Raw genomic sequence first — 22,201 nt, forward strand, 5'->3', positions numbered from 1 at the left:
ACCATTGTTATATCTGTGGTCTGTTTGAACTGAAATGTCGGTATGTGGTGCACGACTATATATTCAAATAGTAATCATAAGAAAGCTGAAGTGACTATGTTAAGATTAGACAAAGTTGACTTCAGAAAAAGGAATATTACTAAAGACAAAGGGGCATTTTTAATAATAAAAGCTTCATTTCATTAAGAAGATACAGTAATTCAAAATGTATATGCTCATAACAATACATAATGCAAAAGATGAGCGATCTGAGAGGAGAAACGGACAATCCCACCATCATAATTAGATATTTTGGCATTCTTTTATTCGCAATTGTTAGAGCAACAGACAAAATTCAGTGAGGATGTACAAAAGTTGAACAATATTAACAAGACACTTGACCTAACCGATATTTTAGACCACTACAACCAAAAATGCCAGAATACACATTCCACTGAAGTGCGCATGAAATATTTACTGACGTAGACAATAGAAGACCACAAAACAAATCTGAAAAAAATGTAAATGGATTGAAATCATAGAGTATATTTTCTGACCACCAAAGAATTGAATTAGAAATCCATAAAAATTACATAAAAATCTACAAATATTGGCAAATTAGACAAAAGACCTAAACCCATGCCCTGAAGTAAGCAAAGATAGCTCAGGAGTTAAAAGCTTAGTTAAAAGTTGATTTTTTTAATTTAATATAATAAAAAATACTGCTTAAAAATATTAAGAAAGTGAGAAAGCAAGCTTCAAACTGGCCAAAAATATTTGTGATATGAATATATGAAAATGTATCTAAAAAGCATGAAAAAGGCTTCAAGTTCAATAGTAAGAAGAGCCAGCCCTGATGGCCTGGTGGTTAAAGTTTGGCGTGCTCCACTTGGGTGGCCCAGAGTCGGTTCCTGGGCCTGGAACCACACCACTCGTCTGTTAATAGCCACGCTGCGGTGGCTCACATGGAAGAACTAGAAGGACTTACAACTAAATATATACAACTATGTACTGGGGCTTTGGGGAGGAAAAAAGAGAAAAAAAAACAGAGGACGATTGGCAACAAATGTTAGCTCAGGGCAAATCTTTCCCACCAAAAAAATAAATAAATAAAATAAACCAATAATAAGAAGATAAACATTCTCCTTTAAAAATATACAAAAGACTTGTATGGACACTTCACAAGAGAAGATACATGAATAGTCACTAGGCACAGGAAAGATGGTAGATGTCATTACCCATCAAGAAAATGCAAATTAAAACCATAATGATATGCAACCACATGTGAACTAGAATTTCTAAAGTTATCAAGTATTGCTGATCATGTGGAAAAACTGGAGCTCTCATATAATGCTGGTGGGAATACGAAATGATGAGACTACGTTGGAGAACTTTCTGGTAATTTCTATGAATTTAAAAATACATTTATTGCATGACTCAGCTGTTCTACTCCTTCATTACCCAAGAGTAATGAAATATATGTCTACCCAAATATTTGTTGATATATGTGTATAGCAGGTTTATTCTTAACAGCCCTGAACTGTAAACAACCCAAATTTCCACCAAGTGAATAGTTAAAAAAGAAAAAATCCTTGAGTATTACTAGAATAAATTACAATTGGGCAATAAAAATAAATGGACTACTAAAGTGCTCAACAACATGGATGATGCAAAAATATTATCCTGAGCAAAGGAAGACAGACACAGATGAGTATATTGGGTATGGTTCCCTTTATTGAAAAAACACAACTCTCAAGAATAGGAAAAACAAATCTATTGTGCCACAAAGTCCATGAGCAATTGCCTCGGATTGGCAATTGTGGACTACCTGGAAAGGAACACCAAGGTTCTTTTTGGAGTGATGGAATTATTTGATATCTTGATTGGGTTTGTGGCTATACAATTTTATACAGTTTTTAGAACTCATGTACTTGACTAATGGGTACATTTTATTTAATGGAAATTATACCTCAATAAAGTTATTTATTTATTTATTTATTTATTTATTTATTTATTTTTTGTGAGGAGATCAGCCCTGTGCTAACATCCGCCAATCCTCCTCTTTTTTTGCCGAGGAAGATGGCCCTGGGAAGATGGCCCTGGGCTAACATCCGTGCCCATCCTCCTCCACTTTATATGGGACGCCGCCACAGCATGGCTTGCCAAAGCAGTGTGTCGGTGCGCGCCCGGGATCCGAACCAGCGAACCCCGGGCCACCACAGCGGAGCGCGCGCACCCAACCACTTGCGCCACCGGGCCGGCCCCAACAATAAAGTTGTTTTTATGTGTAAAAATTAAAAAATACTCGAGAAGGAATCACACTAAATAAATGGAATTATATGACTATTCTTTCAAGACAGTCACTCTCTAATAGATTTATGACGCACCTAAAATGAACTCTAAAACCCTCTTTAAAAAGCCCTGAAAGAGGGCCGGCCCTGTGGCTTGGTGGTTAAGTGCGCGCGCTGCAATGCTGGTGGCCCGGGTCCGGATCCCCGGTGCGTATCGAGGCACCACCTCTCCGTCCATCCTGAGGCTGAGTCCCACATACAGCAACTAGAAGGATGTGCAGCTATGACATACAACTATCTACTGGGGCTTTGGGGGGAAAAAATAAAATAAATAAAATCTTTAAAAAAAAAAAAAAAAGCCCTGAAAGAGTTAACACTGTGTATTTCCAACCTCTCTTGAGCCACGTTTCCTCGTTTCACTCTGTTTCACTCTATTCCGGGAACACTAGCTTCTTTATTTTTCCACATGGTCAATTCTTTACTACATCATTGCTGGTAAATACTCTGTTAATACTGTCTTCCCTTTGCTACTAAGTTGTCGCCTCCTCCCACCTCTAACACTTTACATCTCCTTATTCTTCAGGCCTGCAGACAAATGTGTCTCATTCACTTATGCAACAACACTTACTGAGTATCTAGCATGTCTCTGGTTCTTCTAGCTCTGGGTGCAACAATAAACAAGACATGATTGCAGCTCTTTCATGTCTTCATTCTGATTTGGAGATAGAGAAATAAATAGACAGACAAGTAAACGTGCCATAGGTCAGTTGTTGACATGTATTCTTATTAAAAAATAATCAAAGTAGGGTAAATCCAACCATTTCACATTGGAGAAGGGTTAATATTTTATATAGACGACCGAGGAGGCAACGTTGGAGCGCAGGCCGGGAGAATTGAGAGAGAGGGCAGTATAATTATCTGGGAAGGTGTGTTTCAGAATTAAGGAACAGCACCTGGATATTTCCTTTGAATTTCCAGCCACCTCCACTGTTACTTTTCGTTTTGTCTTGTTTTGTTATTGTGCTTTTTTACAGTAAGTACTATCAGAATTTTTATTTATTTATTTTTTTGTGAGGGAGATCAGCCCTGAGCTAACATCCATGATAATCCTCCTTTTTTGCTGAGGAAGACAGGCTGTGAGCTAACATCTATTGCCAATCCTCCTCCTTTTTTTTTCCCCCAAAGCCCCAGTAGCTAGTTGTATGTCATAGCTGCACATCCTTCTAGTTGCTGTATGTGGGACTCGGCCTCAGCATGTCCGGAGAAGCGGTGCGTCGGTGGGTGCCTGGGATCTGAACCCGGGCCACCAGTAGCGGAGCACGTGCACTTAACCACTAAGCCACGGGGCCGGCCCTCTATCAGAATTTTTAATTGTGTTATGCATGAATTCATCTTTTTCTGGTAGGACTAGAAATTCCTTACGAGAAGAATAATTTCTGTTTGTTCACCATTGTTTATAGAGTTTTAAAAAAAGAGAATGCCTATAATAAGCATTAGTTAAATATTTGTTGAATACATGCTTCTATGTATGAAGAAGTACATTTTAATACATATTTGTCTAATGCTATGTAAGTCACAAAGATTTGGTTCAAATAAGAGCAAATGAATTAATAGATTATTAATCCATGTCATTTAATAGGACACACAAAGCAGACTAAAGAGTCAACTTGTGATAAGGGTGGGGAAGCGGGTAGTTTTCTATGTGTTAAGTTCAAGATACCTGTGAAGCATTCAGAAGATGTACACAAAAACATGTTCTGTGAAGCATTTTACTGTTTCTCTCTTTCTCTTAATGCACCTATCTTTTTTACTTATTTAAAAAAAATTTAGGGGGGTGGCCGGCCCCATGGATTAGCAGTTAAATGTGCATGATCTGCTACTGGCGGCCCGGGGTTCGGATCCCAGGCGTGCACCAACGCACTGCTTATCCATCCATGCTGAAGCCGCATCCCACATACAGCAACTAGAAGGATGTGCGGCTATGACATACAACTATCTACTGGGGCTTTGGGGAGAAAAAGGGAAAAAAAAAAAAAGGAGGAGGATTGGCAATAGATGTTAGCTCAGGGCCGGTCTTCCTCAGCAAAAAGAGGAGGATTGGCATGGATGTTAGCTCAGGGCTGATCTTCCTCACAAAACAAAAAAAAATTTTTTTCCTTTTCTCCATTGCTCTCTAGCCACAATGCCTGAGGCTACAAAGCCACGTATTAAGTTTTCCATTTCCAAAAATGTATTACTTATAATTCATCAAAGAGTATCTTTCAAGCAATAGGGGTAAAATAAGTTCAGTTTCAACAAATGCACAAATGGCATAAGATGGTCACCATAATCAAGATAAATTACATGCATGAGGGTGATGTGATTTTACTATGTACAGAGTATAGACACATTGAAAAGCATATCCCAATGGGTATTATGACTATCACATTCAAATACAAGAAGCAGAATGGCATTGTAGAATGAGCATAGATTTTGATGATCAATGGAAAATGCTATCAAATATTTTCTGGGACATTACTAAACATTAGATATTTGTCTAAGCATTTAATAGAGATAATCTTATTTAAATCTTACAGCAACTCTTGTCATGTGAACACTACCTTCATTTTGCAGATGAGTAAGTAAACTTAGAGCACAAAAATTTAGAAAACTTGTCCAAGTTCTCATCACTAATAAGTGATCAAAACAGATTTTGAAATCAAGTCACAGGATTCCAGAGCCCACGCTTTTCATTGCTGTGTTTTAATCGCTGCTTCAGTTCAGATGATCAGATATTGTTTTTTTCCCCACAACTACTTATTTACTAGATGACCAAAGGTACGCTATTTAAACTCTACAAGCAGACATAGTGTTTTGGGAAATTAAATGAAAATAAGTGTGTAATACACCCAGCATAATGCCTGGTGTATCCGAGACAGAATTCTTAGTCCCCTCTTCTCTTTCTGAAACTCAAGGCTGAGGGCTCCTGTTATTTCACATTCTGTTTCTGCCTGGATCAAGTTTCCTGTGAGCTGTCAGAACTGCTAAATCAGGTATCTCTTCATACATGCCACTTAGAAGAGGCAGGAGCACTGTCTCCCTGCAGCTCCTGGGCCCTGTAAATACAGAGTGCGAGCCGCTCGCTGGCTCACCGTCAGCGCTGCACTGCAGTCTGGCCGGCACGGAGCCTGGATCTCATTGATAATACAAAGGGAGAAAGGTCTGCTCCCTGACAGACACTGAGGGCGCCCCAGCGGGCTGTGACTTGGTTCACAGCCAAACACAGCATGCCGCAGGCTGCATCCATTTTGATGAAATCGGACTCCTTCCTCCAAAGGAGGGTTCATTGGACTCATTTAAATTAGGTTGTAATTCTCACTGGAGCACACAGATCTTCACAACTAACAATGTTTTTCATAATTCCTTTGAAATGCAGTAGCTTATATAGGAATTTTATCCACAAGTACTATTGCAATGTGACTTCCGGTCAGAACTGCATTCTGCAATATTTTATTCTGATATCTAAAACCATCGTTTCACCTAGAGTCTCATTGCTAATTAAAAGAAATATTTCAAAATCTCAGTTTCCTCCTCATCTCATCAATTCATATTTTTTTACACTGGGTTTCCCTCATGAAACTTTGGTTGCACCAATGTCATTCTATTGAACATTCTTTCTTTTTTTTCCCAGAAGCCCTAGATTGGCTTAGGGACACATGGAACATATAGAGAAAGAGACAAATAATGTTTGATGTGGTAGCTCATTTTAGAGATGAGAAAATGCAGAGCAGCCTTCCTTTCACTCTTTGTTAATTTAGGGTAAAAACACGGACTTAAAAGTCCTTCCCTCCCTGTACTACTTCCGTAGTATAGTGCTCTTTGCAATTTGTTACACACTCACATACAAGTGAAATGAAAAGTAGAATTTCTAGTGCTAAATTAGCATAGTAAACTCTACTTATGTAGTATCATTCACATTTATGTAATCATAACATTTTTCTTTTATATACTAGTCAGGTTTTCTAATAGATTAAAAATGAATATCCGCTAAGCTTTGTGGAACAGGAATTTATTTTTGTTCATTAAAGGAAATGTTGAATTAGACAGCCAAAGAAAAATAGGATTAGAGCTATATTACCAATATTTTTCACTTCAATTTCAAAGAGTTTTTTTCATTTTCAGATATGTAATGGAGCTTGTGAAATGCCCTCTATTTTTAACATATATCAAGAGATAAGCTGATATTATAAGTTGGACGGTAGTTTACCTGGCAGACCTTCAAAAGTAAATGTACTAATTTCTGTGCAATGAAGTGATATTGAACAATCAGTGATTTCATGTAGTGCTATAATAAAAGAAGTTCAAAAGTCAATATTTGCCTTTAAAACCTTGTGTCTAAATTCACATCTTTCATATCCCTTTTAATCAATGAGCCAAGTTCACATTCCACATTATTGGTTATCTGAGGATCTTGGAACAGACCTCAGGTCACTATAAACCTTATGATACTGGCTTCTCCACTATGATATTTAATCTAAGAATTATGATAACCACCCTAATCGTCAGAAAGAAAATTATCATGTAAGAGATAGTATAGTATTACCATATTTGGAAGATTAGAGACATGAGAAGTTGTTGGATTCTTTTCATTCTTTAGATTCAGAGGAATTCCCCCTATTTTCACTAAATTTTTCTAGATTCCTATTATAAATCTCTAAATTGGATATGGTTGATAAAAAGAGAGTAATGAAGATATCTTTTAAAATATGAAAAGCATCAGAAGAAAAAAACGTGGTTTAGATATGTATTGAAGAATCTTTCTAAAATGTCAATTGAGAATTATAAAAATAAACTGCATTCTAGATGATCTGTGAAATAAAGTCATATCTTAGATTTTAGATTTTGGACATGCCACTATTTAAATTTCAGACTACTCATATAAACTTTAGCAAAACCCAAAACTTTTTTATGTGTAGTAGAAGCTCTCCAAAATAACATGATTATGACTTACAGTACACAGTACCTCAAAATTTGACTGAAGAATGATACCATAAAAATGATACAAAAAAATTTCTGCTACCAAAGGAACAGTTCTTTCAAACCCTGCCATACCCTGTTTACTCTAAATCCACATAAATAAAAATGTATAATTAGCTCAAAAATTGGTTAAAACATCAATGTGGAACAGAAAAAAAAAAACACCACAAAGAAAAACAAACAGGCAAATAGGACAAAACAAACAAACCAACAGAAATGCCATGGGGGCAATAGTGTTGAAGCCACTAGGGAACTCCAGGTGTGGAAGCAGGCACTGCGGCAGGGTGCTCCAGCTCCTTTTGGACAACAGGGTCAAAATGTGTTTCATGCAAGGTGAGTGACCTTCAGCCAGGCTTGAATCTTAGAGCCTGATTAAGGGGTAATGCTCTCCTGCTTATGAAAGCAGGCAGGGCTACAGCTTATAGCAAACTGCTGGCCCAAATGAGAGGAAGCAGACACTCAGGCTCCTGGCCAGGAGCTGAGTCCCACTGCCCTTCACTGTGGTGCCCCAACACGGTTCCTCAGAATTCCTGCAGAGGACGGGAACTCCAACTAGAAGATGTTGTCATGCACAGAGCATATGGAAGAGACGAAAGTCAGGGTTGTAGGAGAGCCTCAAAATCATAGAGAGGCAGGAGTGAGGGAAGAGACAGAGGGAAATTAGAAACCAACCCTAGACACAAAATAACAGAGGGTACAAAATGTATCCTTCAAAATCAACTTAAAATTTTTGAATACAGGAAGGCGTTTGTTCAATAAATCATTGAACAAATGCTAAAATTGTCAGCAAAGAAAATAAAATTGGCACATGAATTCACACCAGATATATACATGCATGAAATATTTTAAATAATCACAACGAAATACATTTTCAAATGATCAAGAAGTAAATTTTTAAAAAGACCATATAATATGGATCACATTTTCTGACTAGAAGACCATTACATTTAATCAATGACAAATACAGTATGATTTGGGAATTTAGAGTACAATGTTATTTTATTTTGGGGTTGAAAAAAACATTTTAGCTGAAAAACTGTGGATGTGCTACATATCAAAATCGTGATATGTAGCTAAAAGTAGCTCCAGTTCAGAAAATTTGGAGCCTTAATGCTCTAAAAAGCACACATATACACACAAGAAATATTGATAGTGATTTAGTTAAGCATTATACTTAAAAAAGTAATGAGTAATAGAATAAAACTAAATATAGTATAAGTGAGGAATAATGAAGATACAGCATAAAAAATAAAATACAGCACACCACAAAAGGAGCACATTGGATCAATAACAAAAATTATCTTCTTTGAATAATACAATACAATAAAGTTATTAGCAAGACAATTTTTAAAAGATGAAATACATGTATAGGTGTATAATATGTGTGTACATATATATATACATCATAATATACTATACATATATGCTCATAGACATATGTAAAACAAAATAAGAATTAAAATTTTCAGTTAAATTGGTAATCAAATATCTCACTATCTGTCCTCCGTCTACTCTAGAAAAACAAGATCCATAGAATTTAAGCATCATTCAGAAACATTTAATGAATGTATAATCCTTATATCATAAAACTACTTTACAGAATAATAGGAAAAGATATGATTTAAGGAATGTATAATCCTTCCATCATAAAACTACTTTACAGAATAACAAAATAGGAGAAGATAACTAGTATAGTCTACCAGTTTAGTAAACTGTTAATCCATACGTGGCAGAAGATTAGGAAAAGGAAAAGAACTTATAACTCAGTCTTACTTATGAACAATTATGCAAAATTACTAGTTAAAATGTTGACAAATCAAACACAGTACTGTATAAAAATTATACATAATTATTTTTATTTTATTTTATTTTTTGGTGAGGAAGATCAGCCCTGAGATAACATCCGCCAATCCTCCTCTTTTTTTTGCTGAGGAAGACTATCCGTGAGCGAACATCCGTGCCCATCTTCCTCCACTTTATATGGGACACTGCCACAGCATGGCTTGCCAAGGGGTGCGGCGGTCCGCACCCAAAATCCGAACCGGTGAACCCCGGGCTGCTGCAGTGGAGCAAACGCACTTAACCCCTTGTGCCACCGGGCTGACGCCAAAAATTATACATAATTATTATGAGGATTTATTCAATAAGTAAAAGGACACTTCAACATCAGAATATCTGTTCAAATAATGCATCATACTGACAGATTAATTGACAATAAAACTGATTATCCGAAAAGCTATAGAACAATTTTATTGGAGTTCAACACATATCCATGACTTAAAAACAAAAACAAAAAAAACCTCATAATGGGGGCCAGCCCGGTGGCATAAGCGGTTAAGTGCATGTGCTCAGCTGCGGGACCGGGGTTCGCCTGTTCGGATCTTGGGCACGCCCCTATGCACGGTTTGGCAAGCCATGCTGTGGTGGTGTCCCATATAAAGTGGAGGAAGATGGGCACGGATGTTAGCCCAGGGCCAGTCTTCCTCAGCCAGAAAAAAAAAAAAGGGGGAGGATTGGCAGATGTTAGCACAGAGCTGATCTTCCTCACAAAAAAACAAAAAAAACCTCATAATGGACTAAGAAGAGCACAGAATGTCCTTACCCTGAAAGAAGTGGGGCATGAATTATTTATCCTTTGCCACTCAGGTCAACGACCTTACCTAGATATTCTTCTCTGTATTGCTATGGTTTAAAACGTACAAATTACATTTCCCAGAATCCCTTGCCAGTAAACTTCCTGTTAAATTCTGCCAATGGAAAACGATGATTGGAAATCAACAGGCAGGAGGAAGACAGCAATTGTGTGTGGTTATTGTCATGATAGCAAGTGGCAGAGTGATTCGAGACTTCAGCATCTTGAGCAGAGGACGTCGAGTTTGTGCGGTTAAGCCTAGTTGAGGCAGCGATTTTGTGGCGAATCCAGAACAGACTGACACTGTCTCCAGCAGAGCAACTGCAGGTGCATCCTCCTGGATTTCAGGCCGGGATCATTAGCAGGTTCTGATACCTGGGCGTTACCTAAACCTTTTTGCACCTCCTAACTGCCGTCTCCGTTTTGCTCCTCCCTTTTGAGGACTTCCCGTTTCTTTTCAACACAACACGTATATTAAATTCCATATGGAGTATTTTACGCTTTTTTGACCAAATATGATGTCTACTATCACCAACGCTGCTTAATATTATCCTGGATTTATAGGGTATTGTAATAGGTCAAGAAAAAGAGGGGGAGAGAGGATAAAATTTAGAAAAAAATAGTGATGATTAATATGGTTGCCTGAAGTCTGAAGATATGCTTAAAAATATTAAGTTCAAGAACAACATCTAACATTTGATAGCATTACTGTGTACCAATATTTATCAGTTAAAATATAGGGAAAATCTCATTTACCTTAACAACATAATTAGAAGCAAATTAACAGTAAATTTAACAAAAGCAATACATGACATCTGTGGAAATTACTAATATTACTAATATTATTGGATAAAAAAGCCAAGTTGAATACATTGAGAGAAATTGCTTGGTTATATAAGGGAAGATCTAATATCATAGTAGTTTTATTCTTTCCATTAAATCTATAGAATATAAGCTATGATGGGACAGCATGTGCAGAACAGATACCTAGGTTCATACATGCAAGTTAGCTATATTTCCGAAAAGCCATTACAAAATATTGATAAATTTTGAATTATTTGTAATAATTCTAGAATCATTTGTTATTCAATTGTAAATACTTGATTTCATCTACATAATCTAGACAATAAGTCAATAATAATAGACAATAACAAGTTAAATAATTGTTTTTACCTTTAGCAGAAAAGGTATATGAGACTCATTATACCCTGAGATTTTGAAAAGATTTCTAAAATTAAGGGAAAAAAAGCCAGTATTTGACTTGAAAGTTTTTCTACAGAATTGAAACCATATAAAATGTAAATAGAAAAGCCACATAATATGACAAAAAAATTGCAATTTCTATAACTAAAAGTGCTTTATTTCCTTATATATTGGCTTATAGTCTAACAAATCTTCTGCGCTGATAAGGCAAAGCTCCCCCAATGGGCAGGGATATAATCATGACTAACATTTCGAGCACTTATTTTGTGTCAGATTCTGCTTTAAATGTTTGATTGCCTCACAATACCTCCGTGATGATTACTATTCCCATCTTGCAGATGAGGAGACTTAGGATAAGAGAATTTAAGTGATATCCTGAACTCTCTGAAGCTAGTATGCAACTGGGGTTTATATTTTGTGAAGCTTCCACTCTTAACCATGGAAGCAGAATTCTGAGGTGCCGCGTGGGCATGGTGCGGAAAGCTGCTCAGCCTTGCCAGTTTGCGGGAAGACTCACGTTGAGACAAGGAGACGATACTTTATACACATCAGCGTGGCCAGTCTCTAACACTGCAAATATTGGCAAGGAAGTGGCAAACCCACATTCTTAGCCACTCGGATAAGAACTCTGCAGAGCAACCTGGGAACATCAAGTAACTTGTTTTATGCTGAGCACACGTGCCATGGGAGTTTGTGTAAGAGCATTAGTTAGATATAATGTGGTCAAAAAATAAAGTTGGAGTTTTAGCAGCAATCTCCTTAGGTAAACACAGATGCCAGATGTCCTCCAATCTCATTCCTTCTTCACATCTGGAAATGTGGGGACCCCTAGCATCATGAGGTTGACGATTTTAATAATATCATAAAAACGATAATAATCATGATAAGGATAGTAGGCTAATTGTAAACATTCTGCTTTATTTAAAATCATTCAAGTTTTTTGAGTAAATATAGAAAATATGGGGAATAAAAGAAATATCTATACTTCCACAATTCAAAAGAAAATCAACTATTATTTTATTTTATTAAACTGATTTTTCAATATTGAAAACTTTAGGGTATATATAGCAGTATTCTTAAATGTTCATAAATTTTGAGGGAGATATTTTGCTTTTTATAATCAGTTGCATCTGGTATAGAACTCTTTCCTCTCTTTTACTAAATGTAGAAATAGGTTCGATTTCCTTGTTACCCTGAAGGGTTCTCTATCAAATATATTGTAACAATAGTTGTGGGAAAATATGTTTTAGAGTTTTGTTTAGCACTGTAAGATGTTCACATCTTACAGTTTTAGTTTTTTAAAGTTGTTTTCCCATTTAACCTCAATAATTTATTTTCTTGAATATCAGATGTTCGTGAAAATTCAAATAGAAAAAATATATTGTGTTAAATATATTTATTTACCCCAAATATTGAACAAGATTCCTAAAATATAACTAAAAGTTAGTAAAACATCTATAAGTAAGTAATAAAGAATCATACTAAGATTTTTAAAACCTCATATCTGTAAAATTACTAAGGTTAGTAATATACACGTTTTATAACGAGACTCTTCTTAGCATAGTTAAACCTGTGAGATACATCCCTTTGTTAACAGTCAGCAAACTTTTCTAAACATCTGATCCCTACTAATTATGTTTAAAATATAATTTGAAACTTTTCTCACTCATTATTTTGTTTAAAATGTTGTATTATATTTTTGTGAATGTAAATATCACACACAACTTTTTTCTATGTAAACAATAGTGAAAATACATTGTATAGATGATGGTCTACCATTTGCAGATTTCCTATGAATGAGGCTTTCTATACATTGGGACCTTGCTTTGGAATTAAAAATGATATTGAATATATTATGCTGCAAGATGAATTAGTTCTAAAGATGTGCTGTACAATGTAGTGCCTCTAGTCAACAATACTGTATTATGCATTTAAAAATTTGTTAAGAGGGTAGATCTCATATTCAGTGTTCTTATCACAAATTCAGAAAAAAAACCAACAAAGACACACAAGGACACAGGGAAACTTTTGGAGTTTACGGAAACATCCATTACTTTGATTGTGGTGATGGTTTCATAGGCGTATGCATATGTCCAAAATGACCAAATCGTATACATTAAATACATGCAGCTTTTGTATATTAATTATACCTCAATAAAGCAGTTTAAAAAAAAGACTTAGAAAACACTTTGTGTATAAATGTGAGTTTTTTAAACTTTTCAATAGGAAAGTTTGTAATAACATTTAAAAAATTTAAAACGTGACATTATAAACTTCTTGTGATGTTGTATAGGCGGATTAAAGCAAGAATATAAATTATTTAATAGTTTATCTTCAATATTAAAATTAGCAAAATATTTAGTTACAGTTAAGTAGTGATAAAATTAACTTCTTCAAATTCATAAAAAGTATTATAATTATTCTCCATTGAATCATATTAACCTAAATGGTTATCCTTTAAAATGTACACGTTATATGTTTGATGCCGTAGTAAGTTCTCTAAATACATTTTCTAATTTAATCCACACAACTATATCAATTGATACTACAACTCTCCTCACTTTACAGATAAAGAAATTCGGGTTTATATCTGGCTCAAGTTCACAGAGTCAACAAATTCCACAGCTATTCTTGCCACAAAACACTCTGACTGCTCTGCCTGAGCTTTTAACTACCAAGCTGCATCTTTACCGGTAAAAGAGCAGGTGGTGTAGATGTACTGTTTCACACAGTTATTAAGAAATAATGTGGGTCGTACATCTATAAAAACACTCAAAACATTATATTTATTTCTATCATTTTACCAAGTCAGCTAAAAATCAAATGGTATATAAATTTAGAAATGTATCATGCAACGATCTGAAAAAAAATATAATACTTTTGTAGGTTATTAGCATAAATGATCATAGAACATTTGATATTGATAACATTTAGAAAGTCCTTTTAAACAAAGGCAAGAAAAAGAAAGTAACGGCAGCGTTTCATCCATAACCAGATGGCCAGGCATAGCAAATCAGTAGTATGTAAATAACTGTATTGCAAGGACACATAAAAAATGACTAGCTACTCGACATCAACTTTGTACATAGATGATCTCCATGTAGACAAGACAAAAATATGTACTATTTAGTGTAACTAATGCAGTCCCCGGAGTTGCTAGTATCATTTTGAAGATCATTTGTATAAAAAGGTACAAAAACAGATGTGTCAGGAACATCTGGATCCTGTGCTAAAATCTACTATCAAATATAGTGCATATGCAATTCAAAATGCACATAAAATAAAATGGGAAAATATAGTCAGCTATTAAGTTACTGGAAAGTCAACACCATTATTCTCCATCTTAATGCATATAGCAAATATCTTTTCCTGTAGTATTAACAAACATTACATAGAAAGTAATTTATATCCCCCAAGTAAGCCAATGTCGTTACAACAACAAACAAATAATTTTGAAAAGAACACATAGGTGCATTTTGTTATGGATACAAGTTTATTAGTGATAGTTATATCTATCCTAACAAAAAATTTATCAAAATTATTTGCTTCTAAATAACATTTCTGATGTATTGCGGAGAGGTTTCCAGCCAAAACAGGTCATCCACAGCTAATTTTATGGCTTTTGTCTTTGTGCATACATTATGATTGGCAAACTGCCAATGGACATGTGTAAATAATGAACAAACTGATGAATTTAAAAATTCTAAACCACTGGACCGAACTGCTGTCTTAACAGCAGAATATTAACTTCCACACCTGGTCCTCATTCTGATAATCATGAAATATCTTCATCACAGTTATTTACATTGTCTGTTCTCAAATATTAACACTAGTAATATAAAAAAAGGATTATAATCTTTTCGAAAAAATAAAAAGATTAATTTGGCTGAAGAGTTATTTGCTTTAGTAAAGTTCCACTATTTTTAGTTGCTTCTACTATTGTTCACTTTAACTTATTTCTTTAAATCATTTTCTCTCCACCCTCACTGTCTACGTCTAGTTTATCTCCACCAGCTTATCTGTCCTATCTTTAAAGCCTCCATTTTGTAAGTTAGAAGCCATGTTGTCTGTTCCATTGTATCGTCCCTACAAACAGCTAGTTTAGTGATAGCTGGCAGTGTGTAGTCAGATTTCTCCTTTAATGGATCGCCTGGTTGGTTATGCCATAATTTAAGTTGAGACGGAAATAACTGTTCAATATTCTCTCTGTTACAACCTTTCATGCACTTTTAAACTATTAATTCACTCTGTAGTGTTCTTTGTTTAAGACAAATAACTCTGCCCCAATTAGCTGTGCTTTTAAAAATTCATTTAAAGACAGGTGTAGTTGCATTTTGCCAACATTTACTAACTTTAGGAGTTACTTCTGCCAAAAACAGTTACACTTGTTATTTTATATTAGAAAAAAATACCTAAATACTGAAGAAATTTAACTTGCATAGTTTCTGGTATTATTCAAGAAAATATCTCCCATTATTTAACCTTTATTATATTCTTGATCTTTTTCTTCTTATGTATAATAAAACTTTAGATACATTTGACATTTATAGAATATTTGATTTAGCTTTTGCTATAAATGTTCACAATAGATTTCAAACTTTTTTTAATTTACTTTTAAGTAAACTTAAAAAACTTAAAGGACAAATCATATTCAGTTAGAGGAGCATACTGTCGATAACGAATCTCATACATGTCCCTTTCTTAACTTTTTTTTTAAAGATTTTATTTTATTTATTTATTTTCCCCCCAAAGCCCCAGTAGATAGTTGTAGGTCGTAGATGCACATCCTTCTAGTTGCTGTATGTGGGACGCGGCCTCAGCATGGCCGGAGAAGCCGTGTGTCGGGTGCGCGCCCGGGTTCCAAACCCCGGCTGCTAGCAGCGGAGCGCGCGCTAGCGCACTTAACCTCTAAGCCACGGGGCCAGCCCTCTTTTTTAACTTTTGACGAAGATGACACACAAATGCCATGTCTGCCATCACTATCTCTTTCTATGTCCACAGTAGGGGCTGCTGATCTTGTGCAGTACTTTCAAATTAGGGTCAATCTTGTCCTTAAACTCTCTGGTGATGTGACTAAAAACAGACTACCAATGAATTGGATTCTGTGTTTTAAACCAGCTGTTTTTAAATCGGTTTTCTTAAGAATCCCTGAGGGAGTTTTTTCATAATATACATTTCTAGGTCTGCTCCTTGGAGTTTTTGATTCAATATATCTAGGAATTTGCATTTTGATAAAAATCCCCAATCAATTCTTAAAAAGTCAGATTGACATACATTTAAGGTCAACATTTAGAAATATCTGGTCTGAAACCTTCAAATCAATGATCCTCTCATTTTTTTATTTATTTCTTTTATATTTATACATTTATTTGGTTTATTATTTGTTTTTATTTGCTTAAGTAATGTTTTGGACTGATTGTTTACCCACAAAATTTATATGTTGAAGTCTTAAATCCCAGTGTGGCTGTATTTGGAGATGGGGACTCTAAGAAGTAATTAAGGTAGGGCCCTGATCAGGTAGGATTAGTATTCTTATAAAAAGAGACACCAGAAATCTCCCTCTCTCTCTGTCTCAGTGTGCATGCACCTAGGAAAGAGGTGCATGCACCTCTTATTATGTGAGGGCATAATAAGAAGATGGCATCTGCAAACCAGGAATAGAGATCTCCAGAATGCGATCATGCTGGCACCTTGATCTTGGATTTCTAACCTCCAGAACAGTGAGAAAATAAATTTATGTTGTTAAACACACCCAGTCTACGGTATTTTGTTATGGCAACCTGAGCAGACTAATACAAGTAAAAAATTCAATGGTAATTTCTATCATTCTTTGTTTTTTTAATCATCCTATTTATAGTAAAGCTTCCCTTATTTCTGAAAGGAATACTTCCTTTTCCTTCATTTGGTAGTCTAGAGGGGTGAAGCATAAATAAAACAAAACAAAATGGAAAAAAGAATATCAGTCAGATGTCAGCCAAAAAACTAGAATTATTGGATGAAGGTGGTCGAAAGGTACAAACTTCCAGTTGTAAGATAAGCACTGGGCATGTAGTGTACAACATGATGACTACAGTTAACAATGCTAAGTGGTATATTCAAAGTAGCCAAGAGAGTAGATCCTAAAAGTTCTCACCACAAGGACAAAAAAATTTTTGTAGCTATATGAGGTGATGGATGTTAACTAAACTCATTGTGGTAATCATTTTGCAATATATACACGTGTCAAGTGGTTATACTGTAGATCTTAAGCTCACACAGTGTTGTATGTCAATGATATCTCAATAAAACTGGAAGAAAAAATAGAAAATAGAGTTATTAAGCACTATGGGAATCAGAGATATGTCATATGGAATTAGATCTCTTCTAAATGAGTGGAGGTAGGGGGTAGCTTGAAAAAAAATGACGTCTGGAAGGGGGTAGTCAGTGTGAATCAGAGAGAAAGTCTATCCTGGCGCCAAGTCAGAGCTGCAGGAAAATCCAAGATGTCAAGCACATTTGGCAACTGAAGAGCATGGGGAAGAGGAGTCTCAGAGCAAGGTCTACGGAAATGGACCTTTCCAGCTCTTAGGAAGATTTTTTTCACCTTCCAAATTTCATGTAAATTCTACTCTTAGCCAAAACCCTGGGAAAGGGTTTCATGGAAACAACACTCGGCCCTAGCCAAGTCGACATAACACAAACTAGCACAAGAACAAAGAAAACTGCGATTCAGCATTCTCTCCAGGTAAAGGTTAATTTTCTCCTCTTGATTCTTCACAGTAAAATAGAGGGTAATAATAAAGCACTGACCTGGGAGTCAGAAAAATGGGGGATAATGCTATTTTTTCCTCAAATAGCTGTATAGGACAATGCAAGTCTTTTAACATTTTCAGATTAAACATTTCCTTATACAAAATGAGGTTATTAAATTAATGATGGCTGAGATTCTTTCCTGGCATAAAATTCTATTATTCGCTTTATTATTGTTCTTTGTCTCTTTGTTGGCCCCAGGAAAGAAAATCTAAAAATATGGTTAGCTGTTGGAGTCTTTACTATATTTAGGAGGGCTGAGTCAATCAAAGGCAATGTGCATTGTTTATTCTTGTCCTATGTAAATCATATACTCTTCAAAGCTTTACATTATCCTGCTTTATCCCAGAGAAGATGTGCTTTACTAACTCATTCAGGCTTGTGCTCCTTCCTCTGCAATATCTAGATGATATCTGTTTGTGATATTCCATCAATATGCACCCAATTTTAGAAGCTGCATTAGTAAAAGTTGTTACAGAGTATCAGAATTTAGAAAGTAATATTGCTCCATTAGAACAAAATGAAGAAAAGTATACTTCTCTTAAAGTGTCGCATAATGTTAAATTGAAGAATGCTTTCTTTTATTAAAAGAGATTATGGTTATGAGGGAGAATAGACAAATCTCTCTCACAGATGAATCCCACGTCATTTATGAAGACACCCCACCCTCAACAAGGTAGAACTGCTCTTCCCTCTTGAGAGTTGGTTCTGCTTAGTGACTTGCTTTGAAAGAGTAGATTATAAAAACGGGGCAGGGGTAACTTTCCAGTGGAGAAACCCAGCAAACACTGCTTCCCATAGGTCATCATTAAATTCATCAATGCCGAGCCCTGTGGAGATCATGTCTTTCCAGGTAACATGATGAGCATGGTACTTTACCTCTGTGGTCTTCCCTCTAATCACATAACCTTAGCTTAAACCCCAGGAGAAAACATCAGATAAACCCCAATTGAGTGACATTGTACAGAATACCTTACCAGTACTCCTTAAAACTGTTAAGGTCATAAAAAACAAGGAAATTCTGAGAAATGTCACAGCCAAAAGAAGCCTAAGGAGACATAATGGTTAAATATAATCTCTCCTGGATGGGATCCTGCAACAGAACAAGAATGTTAGGGAAAAACTAGTGAAATCTGAATAAATAGTGGAGTTTAGTTAATAGTAATATACCAAATTTGGCAGCAAATATACCATGAAAATATAAGATGTTAAAAATGAAAATGATGAGGGGCATATGAGAACTCTGTACTGTCTTTGCAACTTAAAAGATCTAAAACTAGTTTAAAATAAAGTTTATGAACATCGTAGATTATTAGATAAGATTTGTAGCTATTTTGTTTATTCGTTCACTGAACAAACATTAAATGCTTGCATTTATACCCCCATACAAATCTAGATTTGATTCTTCTCTTAGAAAAAAAAAAGAAAAACTCTTCACTTGTTAATATTGGGCTCATATTCTTTTATTACAATAATAATTAACTGTAGAGGATTTTGGTTTTCCCGTTAGAGAAGGCACGGGCTGTCCAGTTCACCAGTTTCCATCCAACCTATCTATCTCCTTTATTCTGTCTTCCTAATGCTTGCAGGTGTTTACGTTTCTAACACATAACCCGGATAGAAAGAAAGTAGATTAAATCAAAGGTGGACTACGGTCTCATAAAAATTGTAAAAGTATTTCCTATCATGTGAAGAAAGAAGTAACTAACTCCTTCAAATTTCAATTTCTTTTTTTTTTTGTTTTTGGTGAGGAAGACGGTCCCTGAGTTGACGTCTGTTGCCAATTTTCCTCTTTTTGCTTGAGGAAGATTGTCCCTGAGCTAACATCTGTGCCAATCTTCCTCTATTTTTCATACGTGGGATGCCGCCACAGCATGGCTAGATGAGTGGTGTGTAGGTCTGCACACAGGATGCGAACCCATGAACCCCAGGCTGCCGAAGCAGAGCATGCAAACTCAACCACTATGCCACTGGGCCATCCCCCAAATTCCAATTTCTTGATTGTGTTGAATTATGCTTCACAGAAATATCATTCTCAGATATAAATGGAAGTGTGGCAGGAAGAAAGGTGGAAATAGGGCAAGATAGGCTGAGATGATAGCAGGTCCAAGAGCTTGGGTCTCAGGAGGCTAGCTAGAGCTCAGCCATATAATAGTGCTTCCTACTCTTGGCTAATCGCCAGAATCACCTGAGAATTTGTTAAAACATAGATATCCTAGGGCAGTGTTTCTCAAAATAAGGTCCCATTCTAGCAATTTTAGCATCCCTGGGAATTTTTGAGAAATTCAAATTCTTGAGCCCCACCCCTGGCTGACTAAACCATAAACTCTGGAGATGGAACTTAGAAATCTCTGTTTTCCCAAGCCCTTCAGGCAATTTTGATTTCAGGCCAAAGAATGAAAACCACTTCTCAAAAGATTTGATTTCTCTTAGGCAGTGTTATTTTTTATATAGCATTCATTTAGGGTAAATCTGATGAAGAGTGTGGGAAATATTGCCTATAGAAAGATGCAGATGCTGTGGAGAGATATGTGGATCCATCGTTCTACTGGGTAACTCATAGAATGCAAACTTTGATGCATTATAGTGAAAGATTAATAATCAAAGATCAAGAGAATATATCTAGATACAGAGCTTATCAGTTGATGTTCATTCTAGAAAATTCTAGTCAACAGCTACTTCTACATGTTTTTTTTAAATTACTTTATGAGCCGTTATATAGTAAGTGTGAAGAAATAGTTGTCCATTTCTTATGTCCTCTAAAGAGTAAACATGAGGGGCCGGCCTGGTGGCGCAAGCGGTTAAGTGCGCGCATTCTGCCGCTGGGGCCCGGGTTTCACCGGTTTGGATCACTGGGGCGCACTGGCACACTGCTTGGCAAGCCATGCTGTGGCGGTGTCCCATATAAAGTGGAGGAAGATGGGCACGGATGTTAGTCCAGGGCTGATCTTCCTCACAAAAAATAAAATAAATAAATAAATAGAGAGTAAACATGAAAAGAATATATTTGGGCAAATCTGCATAGAAGTTTTGCAAAGTCCGTATTGAAAATTATGTCCTGGCATTAAGATATACCTTTTAAATTTACAGATGTATAGCTGCTGTAATTATGACAGGGTAATTGATATATATTAAGCCAATAAAAATAATCATGAATTCTGACCTATGAGCATTATACAAAGTTAATTCCTCTTCCTAATGAGTGTGATTTCAATAGTTAAAAATTTCATTAACAAATTATGATAGAGTATAATTTAAAATTATTATAAATTTAAATATAATTATAGCCGTAATTTAAAAAATCAAAAATTAAGAATCATTTGTGTGTGTTAGGAATTTCATAATAAAAACGTGGATTTTTAGAAATATATTAATTTGAATTGTCAGTCATTAAATGTTAGATTTTTCTGGAATAATTCATCTTATGTTGTTGGTTTTGATTTATTCATTTTTTTTTTCGGTTTTGAGATGAAAATAGATGTTTGAGATACTACCATGAGCAACTGTAATTGGATGCTGCTGATGAGGACTCGGACAGCTTGAGAAGCAATGGTTGCAGTGGGCTACCCACTGGGTTGCAACCCATTCTGCAGTGCTGTCTCTTCCCTGAAATTTGAAAGGAGAATTATACCACTTCAGATTAGACTGTACACAAGACACAAGCCAAGATGCTTTGGGCAAAGCTGTGAGAAAACAGGGAAGAGGAGACAATTTTCTGCTAATAAGACCATGGGTCTAGTGTAATTCATTAGTGAAAATTAAAAGCCAGAGATGTGACAATATTTTTTACTTAAAGCTAAACATATGAGTTATTCTGGTTGTAATTCTACTGCACAAATGCTGTTTGCTCAGCACGGATCTTATGGCACCAAGCGAGATTTTCCTAGCTTGTTTTTATAATACTCCCCTTTAATTTAGCGTGAAGATATAATTAGATTAGTAGGGTTCTCTGTATTTCCTCATATCTTTTTGATGGTTAAATCTTGGTGTATCTATTTTCCAAACAGAATATACTTTTAAAAAAGTAATCTAAAAAGTATGCTGTCCATGGCTTTTTACTCAGGGAATAATAATCATTCCTGTTTTCAAAATGGGAAAAGCAGTTTAGTTGACAACTTAACCATTTACGGGAGACAAACGATATCAGACAATATCACACAGGATTACCAGTCACTTCATATTCCAGATCCTTAGTATCTTCTTTGACTCTCAGTTTTTTAAAGTTTTCTGTCTCTGCGTTTTCTCTATTTCTCTCAGACCAGTACTAAATGTGTTTTCATCCTCCCTGTAT

Source organism: Diceros bicornis, chromosome 27 (genome assembly GCF_020826845.1).
Source record: "Diceros bicornis minor isolate mBicDic1 chromosome 27, mDicBic1.mat.cur, whole genome shotgun sequence".
Lineage (NCBI taxonomy): Eukaryota > Metazoa > Chordata > Mammalia > Perissodactyla > Rhinocerotidae > Diceros > Diceros bicornis.